Below are 18,610 nucleotides of genomic sequence, written 5' to 3'. Positions count from 1 at the left end.
TCTATAACCTTAGTCATTCTAAAGGGGAGCTTTAAGTGGGATAGACTCATTCACTTCCAAGCTGCTCTCAGCAATTGAAACTGTGGACTTGAAAAGAGGGCAATTTCTTAAATGCTGGGGCCTTGGCACAGGCTAATTGGTTTTGGTTCAAGGAGAAAGATGATTTGTGAAAATCCCAAATAGGGCTTTCCCACGCCATAATACCACTCTAGCTATAATTAGGTAAAATGAAATTACCCACAAGGGGGCTTAAGTGTAACCAAATTAGGCATCACGCAAAAGCCCCCATCTGTAAATATTAATACTTATTGGTATATATCTGTGTGTATTTACACACGCACGCACACATAGATGTACAACAATTGTCTGAAGGAAGATCTGTTTCAACTCTATTGATTATCTCCGAAATGTTTTCGTACTTTTTTTGGTAGCAAAATTTGAGAAGGACCAATGTTGGCATAAAAATGTAATGAGTTTAATTTTTTTTCTGTTTTTTTTTACTTAATTATATTTTTTTATTTGTATCTTTTGCAAGTGATCTTGATTTAATTGAAAGATTGTACTCTATACACATGTACATCCCCCTACTTTGAAGCATGGTTTCCATGTTATCTACCACCATAGTACCATCTCAAGCATATCTTATGAATGTACAATAGACTCTGCAGAGCCTTTGGGATTGATTTACTAAACCTATAGAGTCTGTTTACTAAAAGTAAGAGTAAACGCTGAAAAAAAGATATAGTATGCATACTAGCACATTATGACAGACCTAAGCCTGCTATGGATGGTGCTATTTTCTTTCCTGCAACTATAGTAGTCAGTGTTAATGGGGGAATCCCTTCTGTGAAGCTATTGTGTTCTCCCGGTGGAGGGAGGAGGGGGCACAGGGAGCCATCCCTGCCGGGAGAACACAGTGATTATTGCTAGTGGCCAAGGCCACTGGCAATGATCGCATAACAAATATGACTTGCTATTTATGGCTCATTTGATGGATTGACTTGGGTTCAATCAGCCTGTCCATATATGGGTTGAAAGGAACAAACAGGGAGGGATAGGCGCCTCCTCCTCTCTGTTTTTTCCTTACATGTCTTGCAGAGTTCTGGACATGCTCTGAAGCATGGCTGCCTTCCTTTTTAACCCTTAATACCCCTTTATTTTCCAACCACCCAATCTATGGATACATCACCACCCAGCTATTACAGCCACAGGCTATACCCCTAAGGATTACTCCATTTGGAGCACCAGATAACACTGAAGCTCTGTACACACGATCAGTCCATCCGATGAGAACGGTCCTTCGGACCTTTCTCAGCGGTTAACCGATGAAGCTGACTGATGGTCTGATGTGCCTACACACCATCAGTTAACAAAACGATCGAGTCCAACGCGGTGACGTAAAACACAACGACGTGCCGAAAAAAAACGAAGTTCAATGCTTCCAAGCTTGCGTCAACTTGATTCTGAGCATTTTAACCGATGCTTTTGCGTACTAACCATCGGTTTTAACCTATCGGCTAGGCGTCCATCGGTTGAATTTTAAAGCAAGTTCTAAATTTTTGGACCGAAGGATAACTGACCGATGGGGCCCACACACGGTCGGTTTGGACCGATGAAATGGTCCTTCAGTTAGTTTTCATCGGTTTAGACTGATCGTGTGTACGCGGCCTGACTGTACTGCATATATGGTTTGAATCTCCAATGGTCCCTGCTGAACCGGCTGAAGCCTCGTACACACGACCAAGGATCTCGACGGGCGAAACACATCGTTTTCCTCGTCGAGTTCCTTGTTAGGCTTGTCGAGAAACTCGACAAGCTTGCTTTGCGTACACACAGTCAAGACAAAATCTCCTCGTTCTCAAACGCGGTGACTACAACACATAAGATGGCAGGGGAAGTTCGATTCCACTTGCACAACTCTTGGGGCTGCTTTTGCTAATCTCATGTGTTTGCGTGTTAAGTAAAAGTTTGTTAAGAGACTATTTGCACTTTTCAGTCTGTTACAGCTTGAAAAATGTATTATCTCCATTACAAATGCTACTTTTACTCCCGTCTCATACATTATTCTGAGCAAGCGCGGGTTTCTCAGCATACACACGCTCGAGTTTCTCGTCGAAAACCAGCCCGTCGAGGAACTTGACGAGCCAATTTGAGACTCCCGTCGAGGAAATAGAGAACTTGCTCTCTTTTTGGCTCGTCGAGTTTCTCGACAGTTTCCTCGACGAAAATGTACACGCGACCGGTTTCCTCGGCAAAAAAATATCTCCCAGCAAGTTTCTTGCTGGTTTTTGCCGAGAAACTTGATTGTGTGTACGAGGCCTGAGATGCGAACCATTTATGGCCAGCTTTACATGTCAAAGAAAGCCCTCCACCCAATGCTGCTGGACTGGTGCTTCCATCTTCTCCCTGGCTACCTTCTGGGTTCGCACTCTCTGGCCATTTGAATGGCTGGGCTGTGATGATGTGACTCCCGCACAGGATTTACAATTGTGGCACAATACTCTCTGCATTCAGGGCATGCTCAGTATGTGCACTGTGCATGAACAATATCACAATTGACTACCGCCAATGTGAATATTTCCTAAATGGCGCACATTTAGGAGATATTCACTGTTCCTACAGGTAAGCCTTATTATAAGTAAAAAAGTGGAGTTTGCTAAAGCTTTCCCAAAGTGAATATCCACTATTCCCTAGGGGTAGTAAAAAAAAAGAGAAGCTTTATTCACTTACAATGCCCAATCACATGCAGGGAAATTTAAAAAAAAACAATTTTTTTTCTTTGCTTGATTGGACAATTGAAGCGAACAAAGCTACATCTTATGGTGAACATTCACTTTCCAACGTAAACGGTCTCTTCCTCTTTAGTAAATCAACTTCTTTGTGTTTATGGAACACTTCCTTTTATACAGCGGAGGAATTGGTTACAGATCTGGATCTATATGTGGCTCATTCTCTATAAAGGGATGGTATTATTTACTGATATTTCTGAGGGTGCCAAGGAAGTCTGTGTTCCCGAGAGGTTTTTGCATTAGGAAGTGTTAAAAAAAACACCTTAGTTTCACAGATTGTCTAAAACTGTCAGAGGTCTCCAAATTTAGCAGTTCTGTTTAACTGTTCCAGCCACACCTGCAGAATAGAAAGTCATGCGGGAAGCAGAATCTGTGCCAGAACTGCAGGTGACAAATCTGAAGACAGGTATTTAAGAACCTTTCTCACCTTTCATTCTGTTAACACGCTAAGAGGAATGTGAGTTGACACTTTCTTTTCCTCCTTCTTGACAAAGTCACTCAGCCCATGACAATCCATTAATGAAGGGCGAAACGAAGAGTGATTATTAGTGAATACAAATGGTCCTGTTCTTCTTTAAGAATGGTCAGTGTCTTGTAGACTTATCTGGTGCAAAGCGCAATTGTATAATGTAACCCAGATCAGCCAATCAGAAATTTGAACTTTTCAATGGTCTAATGTGAGCACACTTCTTCTATAGCTTTTTTGCTTACTTGCGATATTTAATTAGTGTTATTAAAATAATTTTTAAGGTATATTATATTTACTTGATTTAAACTTTTTTTTCTCCACATTTCTTCAGTTGTTTCCTGGCTTCTGGCTAGGCCACAATTTTGTCATAGATCCAAGGGGCCTTTTTTTATCTTTCATCTGGAGGAGGAGCTTTATCAGCTCCTGCCTGCATACCTGAGCTAAGGGTAAATGGATTTCCGGAAGTACCATATTTATCAGTGTATAACACGCACAGGCGTATAACATGCACCTTAATATTAGGAGGGAAGTTTCAGGAAAAAAAAAAACGTACATTTTAAATAAAGTTTGTAGCAAAATAAGGGTCACAACACATCAATGCAGCCTTATCTGTGCCCATCATTGCAGCCTGACCAGTGCCCATCAATGCAGCCTCACCCTTGCCCATCAATGCAGCCTGACCAGTGCCCATCAATATACACAAAATTATGCTTAGTTTCCCACACCTAGTGAATTTATACACTGTTATGTTGTGGAATGTTCATTCATTTATCATTATTTACTTATGATATATTTACTTTGTTCTTGAGCTGGTGATTTTGAAAAATATGTACACTTAGCACAGTATATATTTATATTCTTTTAGTAATATATATATACTTAGCACTTATTATCAGCGCCCCCACCCCCATATATACCATTATTCGTAATCAAATTGATTATTTGGGGAGCAGCTTATTTTTATTCACTAATATTATTTTTTGGGCGAGATATATTTTTTTCTTTCCATCAATGCAACCTCACCATTGCCCATCAATGCAGCCTGATCAGTGCCCATCAATACAGCCTGATCAGTGACCATCTGCAGCCTCTACATTGCCCATTAATGCAGCCTGATCAGTGCCCATATGCAGCCTCTCCATTGCCCATTATTGCAGCCTGATCAGTGTTCATCTTCAGCCTCTCCATTGCCCATTAATGCAGCCATATCAGCAGGGGCGGACTGACCATTGGGGCTCTCGGGCACTGCCCGAGGGCCCCATGCCACTAGGGGGCCCATCAGGGTTGCCAGGCTCAATAAAACCTGGGACAGTATGTAAAAATCTGTGTTTTTTTTTTACATCTGTCCCTGATATGTCTGAAACTGACATGCTTTTGATGTGAAAATCCTGAGATTTTAGCTGCCCTGCCTCTGCACTGCCTCCTGGCGTGGTGGCCATCTGTAAGCCCGGGGGCCCCATAATCTTCTATTGCCTGGGGGCCCCATTAGTTGTCAGTCTGCCCCTGCATATCAGTACCCATCATCAGCCTCACCATTGCCCATCAATACAGCCTGATTAGTGCCCATCTGCAACCTCTCCGTTGCCCATTAATGCAGCCTGATCAGTGTTCATCTTCAGCCTCTCCATTGCCCATTAATGCAGTCATATTAGTGCCCATCAATGCATCTTCACCATTGCCCATCAATGCAGCCTACTCAGTGCCCATCTACAGCCTCGCCTTTACCCATAATTGCAGCCTCACCAGTCCCGGATTAAACAGAGTTGCGATTTCCTGTGTACCCAGCGCTCAGTCACGCACAGTCCCGCCTCCTGGCCCGACTCCTATGATAGACAGAACAGTGGTACAATGCTGGGCCAGGAGGCGGGACTGTGTGTGACTGAGCACTGGGTACACAGGAGATCGTGGCTCTGTGTAATCCGGAGGCGCTCGCCCCCTCCTTCCACTCCAAGGCAGCCAGGAATTGGCATATAACACGCACATATGATTTGCCCCTGATTTTCAGGGGGAAAAAGTACGTGTTATACTCGGATAAATATGGTAATTGCTACATCAATCCTCTGGCCTTACTCAAGATGGCCACGGCTAGAAATTGGTGTGGGGGGGGGGGGGGGGTTCAAAGTGATTTCTCAACAAAATAAAGCATAAAGGAATAGATGGATGAACTTAAAAAATTGAATCAAATTGCATTTTTACTTTGTGGTGTTCAGATACATAGATAGTTTAGTTCCACTTGCCTAGATTGACATCTTTGGCTAAGAATTTTGGGGGCTGTAGTTCAGGTATTGCTGCCACTATTAAAAGTTCAATCTCTAGTGTGCTGGCTGCAAATTAAAACCAACTTGAAGGGTCAAAAGCCCAATATTTTTAGGGAGATTTTTAAAAATTGGAGCACTCGGAATCTGATGCATGGCAGCCAATCAGCTTCTAACTTCAGCTTGTGCAGTTAAGCTTTGGCAATAAAACCTGGAAGCTGATTGGTTTCTACACAGAGCGGCACCAGATTTTGCACTCTCCAGCTTTAGTAAATCAAACCCCCACAGTTAGATTTCTTCATTACTCCAAGATCAGCTGTTTCTAAAGCCAAATTGGTGATAATTCTGTACGTATTGTTATGCTTTGTCACACAGGATGCAAATTTCGACTTCAATGATTCCAGGATACGTTTTAAGAATCTGTTTTATAAAGACAAGCGATAAACATAGTCATTATAAAAGTGGAAGTGTGCATTATTTCTAAAATTACATGTGCAAAATAATATATACATCCTAACTGGAATCAGAAGACAAGAGGGATTTTGGGGGGTTATTTTCTGTTTAAAGCGGGAGTTCACCCGAAATTTTTTTTTTAACCTTAGATTCATGCTCATTTTGTCAAGGGGAATCGGGTAGTTTTTTTAAAATCAAAGCAGTACTTACCGTTTTAGAGAGCGATCTTCTCCGCTGCTTCCGGGTATGGGCTGCGGGACTGGGCGTTCCTATTTGATTGACAGTCTTCAGACAGGCTTCCGACGGTCGCATACATCGTGTCACGAGTAGCCGAAAGAAGCCGAACGTCGGTGCGGCTCTATACGGCGCCTGCGCACCGGCGTTCGGCTACTTTCGGAAAATCGTGACGCGATGTATGCGACCGTCGGAAGCCTGTCGGAAGCCTGTCAATCAAATAGGAACGCCCAGTCCCGCAGCCCATACCCGGAAGCGGCGGAGAAGATCGCTCTCTAAAACGGTAAGTACTGCTTCGATTTAAAAAAAATTACCCGATTCCCCTAGACTAAATGAGCATCAATCTAATGTTAAAAATTAAGTTTTCGGGTGAACCTCCACTTTAAGTTTAAGGCAGTATTAAACACAAAAAGTAACAACATTTTATATTGCTGCTTACAGGTTCTTAGATGTGGTGGTTGCATTTGTTTTCCTTTTAAAAGGCTTTTTTTTACCCGGTAGACCAGTAAGTCTGTTAAACTTCAACTTTCTTTGATTGGTTTCTATGCAGAGCTCCACCAGATTTTGCAATCTCTAGTTTTACTAATTCACCCCCTCTGTAATTATTCTGCCTAATGAACAGTGAGAAAAGAAAGCTTAAAGGGATTGTAAAGTTCAATTTAAAAAACAAAACAAAAACAAACATGTCATACTTACCTGCGCTGTGCAGTTGGTTTTGCACAGAGTGGCCCTGATCCTCCTCTTCTGGGGTCCCTCCGGAGATATGCGCTCTCCGACAGGACACCCGTGCGGGCGGGCTCCCGTGTCCTGCTGTTGTGTCCGTAGACGCAGACAGCAGGCCTCGGTTCCGCACCCTAGCACCCGCGACATTGGATTTAATTGACAGCAGCGGGAGCCAATAGCTGCGCTGCTATCAATCAATCCAATCATAAGACACACCGGCCAGTAAGTATAATGGGGGCTCGGGGGCGCTGGGTTTTCACCTTAATGCATAGGGGGTAAGGGGGGGCAGGATACCAGTCTTTGACAGTTATCCTTTCCCACTTCCGGGAGCCTGGGCCACAGCCCATGACGTCACCACGGGGCTCCCACCTCCTCCCCAGGCTGCCGGGCCAATAGGAGAGAGGAGCAGGGCCTCGCAAATGTGCAGTAGGGTTCCCGACGTGAAGCCGAAATGATACACTGCCGGGTTCACTTACCCGCAATGACTGCGGCAGCACCCAACAGCTGATGGAAACATCAGTTGAGGTGCCGACATCGCTGGACTCCAGGAACGGCAAGTGTCCTATTAATAAAAGCCAGCAGCTGCAGTATGTGTAGCTGCTGGCTTTTAATTTTTATTTTTTAGGCCCGGAACACTGCCTAAAAGAGGTATTTGAGTGTTCCTCTTATACAATAGCAAAAAAAACGTACAAAAATATTTTTAGTATATAAAAAATATTTGTAATATCTTCCTTTGAAAGACTTGAAATACAATTTTTGTTACAAAGTGTTTGTTACAAATAATGGTAAACCCCAGCTGTGACCTGTTCTATTCTTTGTTTCAGCACAAGGTTATGGGTAGATATGTTTAGTACCTGTATAAAGCATATTGTTGCTGACCTTGCACAAAGATAAAAATGTACACCATGTAAGATATGCTATTTGTCTTTTTATTTTTAGAGCATTCTCAATAGGAGCTTCTTTCTACAGCAGAGCTTAACCCAGTCACTAATTCTGTGGTGTTGAGGAAATACTGAACACAGGTATGTACAGTACAACAAGAGCAGGTTGGAGACAGGGAGGAATATTTACTAAAGGGGGTCATATTTTTCACTAGCCAAGAATATTTCCACTTTTGTAGCCAAATTTGTGATAATATCTACGTTATATTTGTTACATGTCCCCGTCACATTGCATTTATTTTTATTTATATATTTTAGGTACTTATATAGCGCTGTCAATTTACACAGCGCTTTACATATGAAAAAGAGGGCGCACCAACTTTGTGCATTATCCTTAGATATATTTTATTAGAAGTAAAGTGTAAGAAACTACTCGCAAACCGAAGGTAAAAACTTGCGATATAAGCAATCTCCAGATGACAGCAATTGGGCTCTGAGGAAGAAGGTATTCCTTTGAAACGCGTCAGCTGGCAGTGGCCTTTGAAATCTCCTCCTGTACTATCTGAAGTCCGTTGTCTTCAGACCAATTACTCTGATCTGGACATTATATCGCAAGTTTTTACCATCTGTTTGTGAGTAGTTTCTTACACTTTTCTTCTAATAAAATATCTAAGGATAATGCACAAAGTTGGTGCGCTCTCTTTTTCTTTTCTCATTACATTCACATCAGTCCCTGCCCTCAAGCATAACTTTAAAAAAAAAAGGCTGCTTGCCTTTTATTTGCTCTTTTCTGAAAATTCCTAAACTCTGCTGTCAGGTCACCTGTGGCCATGTGACAAGTGCACCCCGTTGGGGTCAGGGATGCACCACAGGGTAGTGAACCCTATGGCCAACTGCTGCGATCAGAGAGGAAGCGTGAGCCCAAGATTCCCCAGGGCGCGGAGTCTGAGAACCAGCTTTGTGTTCACCAGAGCCTCTGGTGGTGAGGATGGCCTTTGCCGCAGCTGGATCCAGGTCGCGACCCCTGGGGTCCCCAAGGTCACGCTCCGCAGGGAGAGAGGGGAAGCAGCAACCAGGACAAGCGATAGTGATGGATAAGCCGAGGTCAGGGCAGCAGGCAGACAAGGGTAATCAAGGAACAGGCCAAGGGTCAGGGAAACAGGCAAACAGGAGAAGTCAGAGACGAGCCAAGGTCGGTACACAGGAAGGTAAACCTAACACACTGCAGACAGGAACAAGCTACAAACAAAGTTTGAACAGCAAAACACACTAGCAGTGCAGTGGTTAATATAGGCTTCCTGGAATAGCCTGGAATGAAGCCATACAGGGAGAAAGGTGATAAAAGTCAGCCAGAAAGAGGGTCAGGCCTCTAATGAACACATGAGACAGGTAAGCTGCCAGACTTTATTGCATATCCATGACATCTGCTATGTAGAAGATGCTGTGGATCTAATGTCTACCATAATCTCTATACTATTCTGAACACTGTCTGTCCTAACAAAGTTTATCTAGAATCTGGGCTTCTCAATTGTATACAAGTAGGGGAAACTCAGCTTGTCCCTCTTTGTCAGTGGGGTCATATCCCGTTTCCTCTCATTTCTAAATGTTTAGAGCATAGGTGTGCACAGCCTATTGCATTAGGGTGTGCACCCCAAAGCTCCAAAACATACACTCTCTATCCTGAAACAATGGGAGGAAGGGGTGACCCGTGCAACAGAAGGAAGAGGAACAGGCAAAGGAGGGGTGGCAGTGTGGCATATATTGGTACCAATCTCCCATATTTCCCTCCTGTGGCAGCTGAATGTTGACAAAAGGGAGAGGAGAAGCCTACTTTCAGCTGCCGCAGGAGGAAAATTCAGATCGGTTCCACTAAATTCTACCCCCACCACCCCTCCTGTCTAGGTTCTGAGGGTCAGCAAGGTAGGATTGTGGTTTACCTGGCACCTGCCCACCATTGACAGGTTGCTAACCCCAGGATTAGGGTGTGCCCAGGCACACCCCTTGCGCACGCCTGTGGTTCAGAGTAACCTCCAGTATGCCCAAGGCCTGCTTCAATCTCCTAGAATGTAAAGAAGAACTATATTTTAAATCATTTTTAGGGGCGCTTTGTAAATAGAAACACATAACATACATGTAGTCAGGTTTTCCAAAATGTGACGGAAAAAGTGGTAATGTCACTTATATCTTGTATGTAGGAAAAAAAGAAAAAACGCATTTAGTGATAAATAATTACCATTCTTCCTAGGTTGACTGATTGCCAATAGAAAACATGGAACTATAATTCACTAGAGTAAAAGGAATAAAGTGCTAATAATAAAGAGACAATTCTTAAGTGCACTAACCCATAGCAGCCAATTAGAATTTACTGTGCTGGAGCCACGCCATCGGAAGATGAATTCTGAATTATTTGCTATGGGTTACTGCCCTTGAGTATTAGAACTTTGCTTCTTTTATTCAATGGTTCATGGTCATAATTCTATCTATCTATCTATCTATCTATCTATCTATCTATCTATCTATCTATCTATCTATCTATTTATAAAAACAAAATAGATAGATAGATAGATAGATAGATAGATAGATAGATAGATAGATAGATAGATAGATAGATAGATAGATAGATAGATAGATAGATAGATACAATTATGATATGAACCATCAAACATATTTGAATAAAAGACTGCGAGGAGAAAAGTTCTAATTCTCAAGTGCAGTAACCCATAGCAAACAATTCATCTTCCAATGGCGTGGCTCCAGCATAGTAAATTCTAATTGGCTGCTATGGGTTACTGCACTTAAGAATTGTCTCTTTAATATTAGCACTTGATTCCTTGTACTCTAGTGAATTATGGTTCCATGTTTTCTGTTGGCAATCGATCAACCTAGGAAGAATGGTGATTATTTATCACTAAATGCATTTTTTCTTTTTTCCTACATACAGATATAAGTGACATTAACTGTGTTACTACTTTTTCTGTCACATTTTGGAAAACCTGAATTGACACTTTAAAAAATAAATAAATAATATATATATATATATATATATATATATATATATATATATATATATATATATATATATATATATATATATATATATATATATATATATATATATATATATATATATAAAAATATATATATTCAGTAAAAATCTTCATATATATTTCTGGCTGTATGGAATGATGAATGATGTCATAATCTTTGAGGACTGCCTCCAAGAACATTAGGTGGATTTTTTTTTTTTTTTAACTTTCCATTACAAAATACTTACAAGCAATTTGTGATAATAATGGAATGCTGTTAGCCCTATATATTTATTCATACATATAATAGGTTGATGTGCATTGTAATCAGAATAATGGAATTTCAGACTTCTGTGTCATTTAGGAATATTTGTACTGAGCGCAGTATGTATGCCGGAAACTTCCATGAATGTATACCCAGAGCTCTATATATAAATAGCAGAGTGCATATTACTACTTATGTAGAGATTGCACAAGACATGCTTTGCAGTTGATGTGTGATTAACCTGAAATGAGCACTTTTATCAGCCAGGTGAGGTCACATCTTGGGCTGTTTCGTTTGAATGGAAGAGAAAAATCGAATTCCCTGATGTTTTCTACACATAGATTTAAGATCTGTAGACATCCACTGGGATTTTCTTTTTCAAGTCGCTTTCTTCAAATAATTTCTCAACATCTATAATTTGCTTCTCCAACATTTGTTCCCCACATAACCCTGTCTTCTCTATATATATGTTTTTGTATTTAACTCCTGAAAATGTTTGTAGAGCCGTTAAATATGTTTGTTTTGTATTCTCCAATCAGTAAATGAGGAGTTCTGACAAATAGATAGACACTGTAAATCCCCAGACACATAGGCTATCCCTTTGCTGTAATAATTTATGTATTTTTTTTTCGAAATAGAAGTTGAATGTATTATAAACAACATTTTCTCTTTAACCTTTGCAGCTCCACAAGGGCAAGGAGAGAATTAAAATTTCATAGCAGGATGCCGATGAATGGCTGGGCCTACGATTCAAAAATGGCTTCCGGTGTGCAGGTAAGGCTTATATTTGGCTCAAATGTGGAAAATATTTTTGAGCAGGATGTGCATTTGTAAACTTTTACAACCACTGTTATGGTGCTAAAAAACACCCCAAAACATCTTGTATTCAAGTATTTAAAAAGGAAATAAACGTATTTACCTCAACATTTAATACAGTAGGCTCTCATAATTTATTCTGCAATCAAAGGGCAGAGACATAACTCCCAAAAAGTCAACTCAATAATAAAAGGGAAAAAGAGAGGGGATAATGATTAAATCATAGTTAACCAACTCATCATTTGGTGTGGTCCTCGTAATCTTTAAATGCAGACACAAAAGCAAACTGAGGCCAAGAGTGGCCTATGGTAATAAAGAGGTTGACATTTGAGATCCACAAGGTTTAACTTACAAAAATGTATAGAAAATTAATAGGTTCAAAACAAAACTAATATAGATTCAAAATCACCAACCTTCGCCCTTCAGCCACAAAAATGACAAGGTTGTAATAAAATAGAAATTCACCATTTACCATGACTTCCAAACAGCACAACCGTGTATATTTTAAAGGCTCAACTGTTCTTACACCTTGTGGTTTAACTTATAAAAACGTATGGCCCTATACACTACCCCATCAGAACATGCGTATACTGGCGGCATGCTTTCTAAGAGATTTCACAAAACAATTACACACAGCAAGGGTACACATTGACTTCTCTAATTTTTTACTTTTTGATGGAATCCATGGCACAAACAAATATATCTCAGAGTTCAATCAAAGGCAAAACTATCAAAAATTATTAGAAATGTATAGGTTAAAAACAAAACCAATATAAATTCAAAATTCAACCTTTACCCTTCACCTGCAAAAATGACAATATTGCCATAAAAAACAAATTCACCATTCACAGTAACTCCCAAAAAGCACAGCCTTCAATTTGTTCAAAAGGCTCAACCATTCGTAACCACGTGGTTTCACTTACAAAACTGTATGGCCCTATACACTACCCAGCAGCACAAGTATATACCAACAACATGCTATCTAAGAGATTTCACAAAGCAGATGGCACGCACCAAGGGTGTCCATTGTCTCCTCTAATTTTCACTCTTTTGATGGAACCCTTGGCACAAAAAATTTGATCTCAGAGTTCAATCAAAGGCATTGTTACCCAAAATAGAGAACCTACAAAAATTATAAAAAAAATGTATAGGTTAAAAAAAAAAAATATATATAGGTAAATTAAAAATCACCAACCTTCGCCCTTCACCCACAAAAATCACAAAGTTGTCAATTAAAACAAATTCACCAAAACTCCCAGACAGCTCAACCTTGTATATGTTTAAAAGGCTCAGCCGTTTGTAACCATGTGGTTTAACTTGCCAAAATCTATGGCCCTAGGCCTATACACTAGCCCATCAGCACAAGTATATACTAGCAACATGCTATCTAAGAGATTTCACAAAGCAGCTGGCACGTGCCAAGGTATTTCATTGTCTCCTTTAATTTTCACTCTTTTGATGGAACCCTTGGCACAAAAAAATTTGATCTCAGATTTCAATCAAAGGCATTGTTACCCAAAATAGAGAACTAACAAAAATTATTAGAAAATGTATAGGTTGAAAAACAAAAACAAAACAATATAAATTAAAAATCACCAACCTTCGCCCGTCACCGACAAAAATGACAATGTTGCCATCAAAACCATATTTATCATTCACAGTAACTCCCAAAAAGCACAACCTTCAATATGTTCAATAGGCTCAACCATTCGAAACCATATGGTTTCACTTACAAAATTATATGGCCCTATACACTACCCCAGCAGCACAAGTATATACTAACAACATGCTATCTAAGAGATTTCACAAAGCAGCTGGCATGTGCCAAGGGTGTTCATTGTCTCCTTTAATTTTCACTCTTTTGATGGAACCCTTGGCACAAAAAAATCAGATCTCAGAGTTCAATCAAAGGCATTGTTACCCACAATAGAGAACTAACAAAAATTATTAGAAAATGTATAGGTTGAAAAAAACAAAACAATATAAATTAAAAATCACCAACCTTTGCCCGTCACCGACAAAAATGACAATGTTTCCCCAGCAGCACAAGTATATACTAACAACATGCTATATAAGAGATTTCACAAAACAGATGGCATGCGCCAAGGGTGTCCATTGTCTCCTCCAATTTCCACTCTTTTGATGGAACCCTTGGCACAAAAATAGTACCAACCAAAATTATTAGAAAATGTATAGGTTGAAAAAAAAACAATATAAATTATAAATCATCAACCTACGCCCGTCACCGACAAAAATGACAATGTTGCCATAAAAAAAAAAATTCACCATTTACCATAACTCCCAAACAGCACAATCTTGAATATGTTTAAAAGGCTCAACCGTTCGTAACCATGTGGTTCAACTTGCGAAAACTTATGGTCCTATACACTGCCCCATCAGCACAAGTATATTACTGACGGCATGATATCTAAGAGATTTCACAAAACAATTGGCATGCGCCAAGGGTGTCCATTGTCTCCTCTACTTTTTTACCCTTTTGATGAAACCCTTGGCACAAAAATGATATCCCGGAGTTCAATCACTGACAATAATGACAACGTTGCCATAAAAAAACAAATTCACCATTTACCATAACTCCCAAACAGCACAACCTTGAACATGTTTTTAAAGGCTCAACCGTTCGTAACCATGTGGTTCAACTTGCGAAAACGTATGGCCCTAAACACTACCCCATCAGCTCAAGTATATACTGACGGCATGATATCTAAGAGATTTCACATAACAATTGGCATGCTCCAAGGGTATCCATTGTCTCCTCTACTTTTTTACCCTTTTGATAAAACCCTTGGCACAAAAATGATATCCCGGAGTTCAATCACCGACAATAATGACAACGTTGCCATAAAAAACAAATTCACCATTTACCATAACTCCCAAACAGCACAACCATGAACATGTTTTTAAAGGCTCAACCGTTCGTAACAATGTGGTTCAACTTGCGAAAACGTATGGCCCTATACACTACCCCATCAGCTCAAGTATATACTGACGGCATGATATCTAAGAGATTTCACATAACAATTGGCACGCGCCAAGAGTGTCCATTGTCGCCTCTACTTTTTTACCCTTTTGATAAAACCCTTGGCACGGAAATTATATCTCGGAGTTCAATCAAAAGCAAAATACAGAACTTACAAAAATAATTTGAAAATTTATTGGGTAAAAACAAAACTAATATAAATTCAAAATCACCGCCCACAAAAATGACAACGTTGTCATAAAAAACAAATGCACCATTCACCATAACTCCCAAAAAAGCACAACCTTCAATATGTTTAAAAGGCTCAACCAATTGTAAGAAAATACATTCTTCTTCTAGCACATAACCCATCATTTAATGGTTGGCCGTAATTGTCGTTAAGACAATGGCAGCAGCTAAACCAATTTTTTTTTTTTTTAATTAAGCAAAGAGATTTGAGCATTCCAAAAATGGCTACTTTTAATGTCGCTTTGTTTAAAAAAAAAAAAAAATAGTACTAAATGTATTTATTTGATGGTTGCGGATCATTGTTAGAAACGACAATGAGGATTTTAAAAGCATGTGGTTTAAACTTAGCACACAGTAAGATATTTGACTTGTTGTGACACCAAGGAAAATGACATTGTCTTGTAATGGGAAGGCCATCGGTTCTAAATTAAATCCACAGCTGTACAGTCAGTGCATTCTGCTATGCCACAAAATTACCAACAATGGAGCGGACCTGTTTTCCCACACGGCTTGCCGAGCCTGAGAGTGATTTATAAGGCGCTTCATCATCTGGTTAATGAGAATCAGCAATTGGCCAGGTTTTCAGATGCTGGCAAATGAATATGCATGCTGCAAATCTGCATGTGTTAAGCTTCATCTTAATAACAATTGCAGCAATTTGCATGTGGGGCGTTCCCACATGGATTTCTTTGTTATAAATTTTTTCACTGCTTTCTCTGGGCGTCTGAAAAATTAACCTCTGCATTGCTAAATGATTTTAAAATACGTAGAAGGCCTCACTGCTGGCAAAGATGAAATAGAATTTTTGCTCTCATGGGCTCCTGTTTGCCATTTGGCAAAAAAAAAAAAAGCCTTTTGCTGCCAGACAGGGTCACTGGCGCAGATGCCCATTTTGTGTATTCATTGTTTGTCTACAGACCACCGTTTTTTATTCACTATATTGTCTAATGAAATGTAAACCCTTCTAACTCAGCATTGTCAACAAAACTATTTCCACACATTTTATAATTACAAGCGTATATATTATATATTTTTTTCTCCCTGATGGAAGCTGGCAGCTGCTATGAATCGGGTTGATACCCACAAGATGACAAATTTGCTTCATTTGTATAAGAGCATCTGACAATTGTGCTATAAATTACAATCTGAATGATGACTCACCTTCCTGCTGCTAGTTAAAGCTGCGTTCAGATTATGAATGCTGTTAACTCTTTGTTGGCTCAAGCGTACTATAATAACGCTTTAGAAAAATATACTTCTGTTATTCAAGATAAGGGTGGCCATTGACAGAAATTTCTAGTCATTTACATTATGCTTATCTGACATTTAGCACATTATTTATGGTCACCATGTAGGCTTTAAACTATGTTTCTGGGCTCATCCCGGCATTGTAATAAAGAACAGTAGGTCATAGTCTAAATTTTTTTTCAATTAAATACGATTTTTTCTTTTTTTTTTAAACAATTCACCGAGCTGGCCAGAAACGACTTCTTGTGGGAGTCTATTCCAAATTTTCACAGCTCTCAGGCCCCGTACACACGACCAGTTTCCTCGGCAGAATTCAGCTTCCGACCGAGTTTCTGGCTGAATTCTGCCGAGGAAACTGGTCGTGTGTACAGTTTCGGCCGAGGAAGCCGACGAGGAGCTCGACGAGGAAATAGAGAACATGTTCTCTATTTCCTCGTTGTTCTATGGGAGCTCTCGTCCCGCCGAGCTCCTCGGCGGCTTCAGTGCTGAACTGGCCGAGGAACTCGATGTGTTTGGCACGTTGAGTTCCTCGGCCGTGTGTACGAGGCTTCACTGTGAAGAAGTCTTTCCATATGTGGAGGTTACATCTCTTTTCTTCCAGACATAAAGGGGTTGATTTGTAGACATGTGCATTCGTTTTCGTCTGAATGCATTTTCGTCCAAATTTCTGGGATTTTTGCGTTCATTTTTAACAAACGCTAATGAACGTGCAGAATCCGAAATCCGAAAGATTCGACATACAAAAAGCTTTATTTTGGTTTTGTTGTGACAACAGTTCGATACAGATAGAAGATTCGACATGACAGTGACAATAGCGATCTGTGTCTATCGAACCTGCGGTTGAATGTGCCTAACCCAGTGATGGCGAACCTTGGCACCCCAGATGTTTTGGAACTACATTCCCCATGATGCTCAACTACATTGCAGAGTGCATGACCATCATGGGAAATGTAGTTCCAAAACATCTGGGGTGCCAACGTTCGCCATCACTGGTCTAACCTAACTCAATTAGTCCAAGATTATTCGACATAGAAAGAAAAGATTCAACATTATAGAGACGCTCTACCAACCACCATCCGTTTGGAGGGGGACCACTTGGCCTTCAGGAGAAAGATTAAAACCCATCCCTTCTGAGGTCAAAGGGTTTCACCCACGAAAGGGTTACAGCGCCCAGAGGCGATTCAGTTCGCATGTGTTGCGCTATATACGTTTTTCACTCACTCACTCACTCACACTCACGTGAAGATTCGACGAAGCAACTAAAAACATCCGATCATACACTTATGATCAAATGCTCCGCCCATATGTTATAGAAGAATTCTAATGTTTGTTGACTAGTAATAATACGTAATAAATATAATTATTACTAGTCATACAACATTAGAATTCTACTATAGCTTGTGGGAGGAGCATTCGACTGGATCGCGGCATCGTACAGTTTAGCTGCTTTGTCGAATCTTTTTAGAACATTCGACAGACACCATAAGCCTTCAGTTGACAGATTTAACCTTAATTAATTGGGAATTTTGGACGAAGGTATTTTAAATGAAACAAAATAAATAAAAATGAATTTCGGGAGTAACTAAATTAAATTTTTCGGACGAAAACGAAATTCCAAAACTAAATATTTCAGTGTGCACATACATGTCTATATGATTTGCTAAAACTGCAGAGTGCAAAATCAGGTGCAGCTTCTAGTTTATTTTTTTTATCAAAGCATAATCTCCCTGGTGGTAATCCCGAGTGTGGCTCGGGTTACATTTCAGTACCATTAGCGGTAACCCCGAGCCACACTCGGGATTGCATTGTAGGATCCTGGTGCAGATTACTTACCTTGTTCCCAGGATCCTGCGTTGTCCCCCCCGCTGTGTCCATGGCTGTGTCCTCTGCCCCATCCCTCTGCGTGCTGGGCTTCGTTCCCCGCGAGCGTCGCAATGCATGGGGGCAGAGCCCGAAGGCAAATTAAAAAAGTACACAAAATATAACACATACAGTACATGTAATCTTACTGTATATAATTATTTAACATTCCTTTTGTCCCTAGTGCTTTGTCCAATGCCCTGCATGCCCTTTTATATTATATATATATACTGTTCTTTCTGCCTGGAAACTTCCATGGCAACCAAAAAGTGCCCCTTTACGTCAAAAGTGGTTTTAGACCAGCTACAAAACTGCGATAGTAAATTGTGGGGAAATTCATTTTATTATTATTATTATATTAT

The 18,610-nt window shown here is 40.2% G+C and overlaps 1 long non-coding RNA gene across 2 annotated transcripts in view; it reads left to right on the top strand.

Moving 5' to 3' along the window:
* The window catches only part of LOC120931200, a 137,977-nt gene that overhangs the window by 3,912 nt on the left and 115,455 nt on the right, over nt 1-18,610 (top strand). For both annotated transcript variants that reach the window (XR_005747840.1, XR_005747841.1), the window contains exons 2-3: nt 7,863-7,945; nt 11,779-11,869. This is a non-coding gene — a long non-coding RNA (uncharacterized LOC120931200). The remainder of the gene's footprint in view (nt 1-7,862; nt 7,946-11,778; nt 11,870-18,610) is intronic.

Source organism: Rana temporaria, chromosome 3, assembly GCF_905171775.1.
Source record: "Rana temporaria chromosome 3, aRanTem1.1, whole genome shotgun sequence".
In the NCBI taxonomy this organism is placed as follows: domain Eukaryota; kingdom Metazoa; phylum Chordata; class Amphibia; order Anura; family Ranidae; genus Rana; species Rana temporaria.
Note: the sequence above shows the minus strand (reverse complement) of the source record. Positions and strands in the feature narration are given on the sequence as shown.